Raw genomic sequence first — 9,563 nt, forward strand, 5'->3', positions numbered from 1 at the left:
TTTCACACCATGCGACTGATGGGCCACAGGGGCGGTCACACGTAAGATCTTCACACACATGGCAGGAGGAATCCCCGACGATCTGTCGGGTCTCCAGATCACGTTTTGCCGCGAAAAACACGCGCGTGACGTGACGCGACAGGGAAATGACGCGATGGGTTTTGTTGATTTTTTTGTTTGATTCTCGTTCACTGCAAAGTAAAATAGGTATGTTGTGTGCTTCTGGCTGCTGCGCCGCTGCTCTGCTGCACTCCCGTCTCCCCTTCTCTCCTTCTCAACCCCCTCCCCCACGGCCTGGAACGACGTCTTTGTCAAAAGGGACGGAGCTAATAAACCGTCCCGGTCACACGCCCGGTGGTCTATCAAGTTGTCAATCAGGCATCGTGTAAACGGGCCTGACAAAGACGAAACTTGATCAATGGCACAAGTTTGGAGGTATTGGTTCCTTTAATACTGACCCCGATGGCTCCACGTTGCGGCAGCCTTAAGTTCGCCTGTTTTCCCTCAGAAATGGAAACGATTGCAACATCAGCGTGTGAGGAAACTGAATATTACTCTCAAACTAGTTCTGCTCACCCAGAAAAACGGGGACGTTGGTCAAGCCCGCACCAAAACCCTCTCTTTCTCAGAAAAGGAAAATAACTATGTGATGAGGCACTTAATTACGTATGCATTTACTCTCAATGATTCCACAGGCAATGCCTACCCCCGCTGAGAAAGTAAGCCCCTAAACCCTTTAAACTACAGGGGAAGAAAAACAGTTTAAACCATGAGCGTTCACGAGACAACCGATTCGATGAATTCAAAGTTAAATTAGCAGTTTTATCTTCAAAGGTCCATTTCCAACGCGCACTCAACTATTCTCTTCATTCAGCACTATCGAACCCCTTTGATCCCCATGTGAACCGCAAGTACTGGCTTTTAACCCTAAGCGTTGGCCCGTGCTGTGATTTATACACTGCTCACTCCTCCATTTAATACGCCTTTGATAACACGATGCATTCTGTCCGCTCGGTCTCATCAGCCTCACAATGGCACTTAAGGACGACGCCGGTGTTGTAGGTCATATTTTACGGCGCACTTAGCGGTCTATCGCTCTCTCGCACGAGAGAGACTTTGCATCCCAATTCGACATAAATGCAATCGCTATGCAGCCGAGCTCTGACTTTTACATCAAGCCCCCGCAGTACTAAAAGCGCCGATCAAACCCCGGCTGTCCTCTGCGTGGTTGAACACTGGTGGTAGGATGTTCAACCTGGCCAGGAAAATCAACCTTATTTTCAAGTATAACTGTATATTTCTCAGGAAATATATTATTTTGTAATATATTGAAATGTATTCAAATAGGGACATGGGTTAGGGTAGGCCATTATATGGTGATATATAAAAGAAAAATGAAGATTTTGTTTCTATATTTGATTGTATTTTGTAATATATGTCAATATGTCTGTTCAGTATGGTTCGAAACTATTCAACTTTTTTGTCTCATTTTAGGCTATAGCAGTGGTAAGGATCTGGACTGTGGCTGTTTTACACGCTGAACGGACAGTTTCGTCCGCGAATCCAAGTATTACAAGTGAGCAATAGTCGACATGGTCAAATATGAACGAATGTATCCCTTTAGACATTTGGATACAAGTCTCACCCGCATAACATGGATCCTTTTCCATACATTCTGACATGCCATGGAAGGGTAAACTGAAGTGAACTGAAGATAATAACATTAATTGTGGGTCTGTTTCATTGAAAGAAACAGACCCACAATTAATGCGAATGTCAATTACTGTTATTGACCACGGCTGTGTTTAACCATCTGTACACCTCAAAATGGCTGCTGCTGAAAGGACCTATTGCTTGTCACTATCTGTCCTGTAGTCCCTTGGGATATTGACTTTGTTTTCCAGGAATTTGAAGGTGACTCTAGATTGGAAACCTGATGGAGCCACACGCCAAATTGAATGATCTCCAGGAACCGTGAGCAAAATATTGATTTGATATTAGAGAATTATGCCGAACATTGTACCCCAAATTCAGCATTTTTTTTACTCCTCCCTGCTCGACTGCCATTTAGGCTTAGGGTCTTTAACAGTTGTGCACAGTTGCTGAGTAACTAGTGAGAAATCACTTATCTGCTGTCCCAGAAATCCCTAATCATTGCATTAGGCATGGGGCTGAGCTGGCCCTAATCCCCATAAAATGTTTAAGTCCGCCGATTTGTATTCAAAAACACCAACAATACAAATGGGACACACTTGTGGCTCGCTTGAGACAAGTGGATTAGGGAACTAAAGTGGATCACTATTGGATGGTCAGAGCACAGAGCAGCGGCTAACTCCATTAACTCCCTCTTTGTCCACCTCGGGCTGCCATAAGCCTCATCCCGCACCTGAAACCTCTGCAACTACACAGCCAAAGCCGTGCCCTTGCCAGCACAGATACACAAATCCCCTTTCTCCAGCCACAGTTTGCTTAAAAGGTCTCTGGAGTGAAGGACTGGCTTAAAAGCCCCCGTCGACATACAGTACTGTGCGGCATGTCCGACATGTGCCGTGCGCAATATGCTGCCGTCCCCTCCCAGAGTAGACGCTGTTGTTTCCAGTGACAGCAATGTGTCGATTTATTTCACTCGTCAGCCCGTATTTGGGGTGACCCAGAAATGCTTCTGCATCCGCAATGTCGTGAGTGAATGCATTCTTCTCACAAAGACCGTCCTCTGGGTGCAGCGTGACTGTTGTTCTCGTCAGAGAATTGAGGTATCTTTAACGATTAAAGTCTTCCTACGAGTTCCACTACGATGCTGCATACAGTTCCCATTTAGGTGGAAGCCGATTAGACTTGGAACACCTTAATACCTGACTCAATGAAAACTATAGAATAATAACGGCAGTTTCCCGTGCTTTCCCAGCTGCCCGTTGGTCCAGCACGTAGAGTTTTGTGAGGCAAGTATTGGATGTTGCCTAGACTCATATTCCCCCCGCCCATCCACATTGCTTTATCTCATCTCACATTTTAATATATGGGAACTGATGGCATGGATGAGGATTTTTTTATCTCCTTTTTATCATTACCGGGTCCTGAAGTTCGACAGCTCGAGAATGTGGAATCTGAGCTGAATGTACATTCTATCGTTCTTTGCGGCTGTCTGCAACGTTCTTCTCATTTGGTCTTTTTGAGAAAAAGGGAAGGAGAGGGGCCGATCGTTTGCTACCGTGGGAGGGTGTGAATAAATGAGTTTGAGTATTGTTCTGTGTTTTGACCCGCTTGTTCCTGGTGCTGGCTCACTAGAGCTGAAAATTGCCTGTGCCCTATGGGAAAAAGAAAGGACTGGCCACAACCTTTCCCCACAACTTCTGCCTCTCCACTTTGTCTTTCCTGGTTAAGCCAGATGACCACTGCAAGCAGCCTAAAAAACCGAGGCTCAGTGTAATGCACAACCTTGACATTTTTGCTTAAACGGCAATACACATGTGGGTTATTATTTGGAGCAAAATAAGCACTTTGTGAGGTCGCTGGATCAGTCAGGGTCATCTTGTGCACTGTGATTACGCTTGCTTTGCACCCAGCGGCAACCGTGAATATGAAAGACCCGAGTTTGGAGTGGGAGGAGAGCTGTGTACCTGCATCTGAAATGATGCATTGGACTCCCCAGCGGCCGGGTGCCCATCCCCGCCATTTCTAACCACTGATCCAAGGGAAGCCCATGGCATTTGCCCCCTTGCTTCAGGTGACTAGATCCATTTTTTTTTTTCCGCTGGCCCTCTCCACAGGAGCGTGTAGGGCTAACCTTCGTTAAGTGCACTGTTTGCAGAAGGGCATGACTGGAATACGCAAGCTGTCCTGATTGCGCCACAGCGGTCCGCAGGGGGTGTACGGCTCCGTTCAACGCTCCCCCTCAGAGGTATTGCTCTACGAGGGTATGATCAAGGCAGAAAATATCACTTTACTTGTTCATCTTGATCTTAAGGCTTTCCCATTCCCGTGGCCTTCGCCCGGACGTAGGCACAACTGTTAAATGCTTTCTGATGTTTACCTTGGAAAATCTGTTATAATGACCTTATTTGGCTATAAATGTTGGATTTGGTTCTGTGAGAGTAAAGGCTGCATGTGGAATGAAAGTCTCTCTTTTTTTTTTTTTCCTCCCTTCGTGGAGAGGATCTTGTGTGTCTTTTCACACTCTGCCGTGAGGTTGAGAACCCGCTTAGGTAAATATTGGCTCATTTTATCCCGTGTGTGTGTGTGTGTGTGTGTGTGTGTGTGTGTGTGTGTGTGTGTGTGTGTGTTTGTGTGTGAAGTGCTCTCCACTGGTGGCGGTATTCAGGAAAAAAAAGCATGACTGGACAAATGCCCAAGATACACACATGCACACACAGAGCACACTTATCTGGAACATGCACACACATTATCACATAGACTAGGTAGATAGGGTAATAGTTTCGGCATGAAGAAAATGTTAATAGCTATAAAATAATCTTTATGTGGAGACAAATACATACACATTTCCATGTGATATCTGGAGGCACACCCACCATTTCTCTGATGTACAGTCAGATTGAGGATTGGATCTTTACAGCTGGCGGCAGAGGTTTATTGTAAAGATTAACACCCTGTCAATCTACCACCTATGGAATATTTTGACAGCTACCTGTCACAAGTCATAAAAGGTTGTGCAATGCCTCGGTAAAATGATTGCCGCCCAAGTGGTGAAGAGTTGAGAGTAAACGCTTGAAATGGCAAATCCAGACAAAACGCTGCTGCGTGGCCTGTGACCGGTCAGCTGCCAGGACCCCGCCCCCCTGCCCACCGTTACAAGGCCAGGTGTTCAATGCGACCAGGCATGTACACAAGAGGAATGTATTTGCAGATGGCACGCCATCTTCATGTCCACCCTTTTTGTGTATGCTAAAGAGGGTGGGGAAAGAGCATCAACGTCACTCAGCTTTAGGCTGTAGTCGTCCTAATGGACATAGGAGAACGAGTAGCAGCGGGAAGAGCCAGTCATCTTTACCATAGGCTTCAACCATTACCTTGACTCCCTAACAGTGGTCCATTATTCATCTTTAAATGATGGTTTTGCAACGGCTAATCTCAAACTTTTATCGATTAGAGTTCAAATTGAAGGCTTGTCAGTTTCTTCTATTGTGGTACCGCAAAATTTGAATGCATCACTGGAGCTTTGCTCATGCCGTCGAAAAGGTTTTGTTCTTTGCTTCTTAGACTAGAAAAGGGGGGAGAGCCGGCCGTCTCATAATTGAAAGATAGCCGGATGCTGAAGTGTCCTTGAGCAACACATAACTTTTAACTGCCCCCGGGCGCTGTGACGTGGCAGCCCAGTGCTCCTAGGTATATCAGATACCAGGATGGGTCAAATGCAGGGAACTACAGGGAGGGATGAACCATATAAAATTGAGACATGAGAATAATAATGACAATTTAACACTATATTTTAAAGGGGCAGATTTTGCCACAAGGCTTTTTTGCATCTCTTGTCCCTTGGCAGGTTGGTTAAATTGATCAACGCCTGCATAAAACACACAGTATTGTCTATTTCAAATGATATTTGAAAGTATTACACCCATCACCATAAAACACACAAGTTAATTTACAATACAGCAGTGGCAGTTCCGCCACAGCCGAGACACAGACGACGATGGGCTGTAGACATCAGTTTATTCTAGGGAGCAGGCTAGGCGGAATTCGCCAGGAGCAGATAGAACATGTCATGACAGGGCTCCTCTCCTGAGTGAGTGTGTGTGGATGGGGGTTTTAACCTGTCGCTCGTTAGCCCAACCAGTGAGCAACTGATATGCAGCCACCCTGACCCAATCGCCAAGATCCAAATCAGGTGTGGCTGCTCAAACCACGCCATCCCAACTCCGCACCACAACAGCATTATGGCACATACCTCAATGACCCCTTGAAATCAAGTCTAGCGCTCGCTACAGGTTATTGGCAAAGAGCCAACAATTCTTTTAGGCTGACCTTTCGAGACCACCTTCTGTTAATTATATTCATCCGCAAATTTTATTTCAAACAAAGTGTGACTGTCATTTTAAGGTGACCTCTATCCACGACAACTCCTCTTCGCCCCTCCCAAAAAAAAAAAGAAAAAACCGCCCAGAGAACTTCCTATTGATATTCTGGCTACTTTGCTACGGTGCACGGCACGCCATCTGTGAAAAATGACAGTGTCGCTTACGACCTCTGCCGTCCTGACAGGGCCAACAGCGATGTGCATCTGTATTTTGCACGTAACTGGAAGCATAAGTAAAGCGTTTCGGGCTGTTTTGAAGGGAGTTAGATTGCTATTTTACTACTGGTTTTCTCCTCTAACCATGGTTGACAGTTTGGAAGCCAGGGGGCCAGGTGAAATATTGGTAGACGGCGGTTGTTGGATCTCCAGATGATTGTGACAGAACAGAGAAAGTCAAGCGGAAAAGTCAATTTTCTCCTGTCGTGCCGAGGGTCCCCTCAGCTGTTACGCATTGCCACATATCGTCACGGTAACTAGCCAGATGTGCATAATTTTTGCCTCTCAGTTTGCGTTACGGCATACAAATATAGGAACAGTGTAACATAATTCTTTCGGGGATTTGACTTAATTTAATTTTTTAAACATAGTTTATCATTCTGAGCCTAGAACTCAAGGCATTTACATGTAAATTCCTTACAATACAGCATATACCACACAGCCATTTCTACCTCATTAGTTTAAATACTAAATGTGTAGCGCGGTAAACATATGACAGCAGGACATACAGCAAGCTGTTCCTGTTTACTTATCCTACACCAAAATTGTCCCAGGTGCCATTTTTGGCAGACAGACAAGACAGATTTTCCACTGGGAGCCGAGGGCAGTCACGGCACCCTTGAAATAGACCATTATCGACAGGCAGACATATTAACACCAACATTTGGCAGGATAGTTATCTCTCTGCTGAAGTGCTGTACACACAGCAGACAGCGCACAGTGTGCAATGCAAACACGTGCGAGCTCAAACACAATAAGCCAATCGGCCCCATGTAGAAATCATAATGATTTCAAATTGCGCATTGACACTCTCGTTACCTTTTCAATAGCGATGCGGTGCAAGGTGTAATATTGATTATCTAATCTCTGCACTACATGGATAGAAATAGAAAATGGCCCGTTTTTGTTGTTGCGGTGAGGTCCCGCTATTCAGCAGGCGTAGAGCACTCGCCTTTCTCCTGGGCCTGACGTAAACTACGCCCACTGCATTTTAAGCTCTTGCTAAGATAACTCCAAGGAATAGAAATCATCTGCTAAGCTTCTCCAGGCAAGAAATGCAATCATGGAGCCGCATTACACTTGGCTATATGGCGCCCTCACCCCATTGTTGATATCAGTGGAGGGCATCTACCAAGTAATGCACCCCTGCCAAGAATGAAAATATAGCCTGTTACCTTTTTTATGTGGCCCCAGGGGGCCCCCGCTGTCTCGGGCTCTCCATACTATGCATGACAATGAGCTGGACAGCTCTCAAGGCGAGTCGCTGGCTCATTACAGGGTTTCACATGAGATGTAGGAGTGGGTAAACTCTCTTCGCCTAGTCGTACACGTGCGGCGGCTCAGCAGTCGCATAACGCAGGTGGCGCCCTGCCCCCCCCCCCACCACCACCACTCTGAGAGGCCCCCTCTCTCGGGGCTTTGTTCAATTAAGCTCTGCTCTTGGACGTGGGCAACCCATTAGCGCCTGCAACCGAACAAATGTGCGCTGCCACATTAGCTGATATTGAAATCCAGGGGCAGTGGGTAGACGCGCGCTCATAAGGTCTTACATAAGTTTGATCCGCTCGGAGTTTCCCGTCGTGATATCGAGCCGCGCCTTCTGCGAACAAATGGAAAGGTCACCTTCAATGACTGCGCGCCAATGGGGACAACACTCCACTTTGAATAATGAGGATCACATTATGCAGCTCTCTGATTTTTCTTTTTTTTTTTCTTTTCTTTCTTTCAAGCGACGCTGCCGATACTGCGAGAGCCTCCGGCGCTCTCTTTGCAGAATCACCTCCCGACCGGACATTTTACCTCCGGTCTTTTGGCAATTATGGCGGTCGGGGTGGCTCAGCGTGGGACATGGACGCCGCTGCCCGCCCGAGAGAGCGTGCACAGCGGGATGTCAACGTCTCCCGCAAAGTGACAATCACCGTGTGCACTCTTGGATACCATCTAGTTTGGTATTCATGGGTTGAATCAGCCCTGACAAGTCATGTTTACCCTCTCACGACCTGACCTCCCAGGCTGCTGAGCTTTTGGTCGGAGGTGGAAGCTCGGCATGACGGCGCGCTCCCTCCCCCTCTCTCGCGAGCACTCAGTGATCTCTCTGCGTCACTGTCACCTCGCTACTGTCCTGTGTCCTCGGTCCCCCGCACGTGTCCTTCCTGTGATGCATCGCGACGGCGCCATCCCGAGATAGAAAGCTCTGGCGCTCATTAAGATAGAGAAAGATAGCAAAAAATTGAAAGGGGCGGGGGGAGACCAAGATGGAGAAGGGGGCGCGATAAAGTGTGCCTGTTGGATTTGTTCCACTTCACTGTTTTCCATTCACTCCCTCTCTCTCTCTCACTCTCTCCCCCTCTCTACTGCGAAGCAGAGTTTGCCGACAAAAAACAGAGCTGCGTTGTCCTTGAACAAGCTGTTCCATTTACAGTAACCACCACGTTTTTTGCTCCTGTGTCACGGGTTACACGTCACACAGTAGAGCATCCCAACCTTTCCCTCAGACGCAGAGAACGTACGTTGTCAAGTACGAAACGCTCGTGGTTATCCGCCGTGCCGACTCCGACGTTTCCACACTCTCGCCCGACAGCAAAGAGCAACAGCCGAAACCGTAATGCGGGGAAAACATAGAAAACTGGGATATGTCCAGAAATAGGCATCTGTGGCGCAGTGGCATTGGCAGGCGCTCACGGGGATCTTTCTCGCACACCCCGACCTCAGCCTCGGCAGATACGAGGCCCGCAACGCGGCACGGTGCTTGACACAAGTGGCCGACGCGACGCCCAATTGCAATCCGGAGGCCAAAGCCGGGAGGTTTGCTCTGAAATAAAGCAGGCTGACAGACGCTGATGCCTGGAATTCACCCTTGATCCAAATAGCAGATGCACCACGGCCACCAATCAAAGTAAAACTCAATGGCCTGTCAAGCTTGGTTTTTACAGAGACAGGCAATTTCAACAGAACCCGCTTATGTGGCTTTCTCCGCTTGATTACATTGTCACTGTCCTCCATTTTCTCTGCTGGTAATGAACAGATTCGCGCCAGATTAATGCTTGACAGCTTGCGCATAGTTTGGCCGTGCGTGAAGTTGTTAGTCACGTCACAAAAATATTGGATTAGCGTGGAAGTGTAAAACTTGGCAGCAAAATCTTCTTCTGTCGTCCACTCAGTTTGACCCCCTGGCCAAGTTATTTTCGACCAAATAGTCTAGTCAGAATATTTGTCATCCAAGTGTTACGTTGTATGCTAAAGCTGCCAGATTTTCCCCAAAGTAGTGCTTGGTGAAAGCCTCCCTTAAATAGTGTATATACATATTTTCAGGAAA

This window comes from Zeus faber, assembly GCF_960531495.2.
Source record: "Zeus faber genome assembly, chromosome: 21".
In the NCBI taxonomy this organism is placed as follows: Eukaryota; Metazoa; Chordata; class Actinopteri; order Zeiformes; family Zeidae; genus Zeus; species Zeus faber.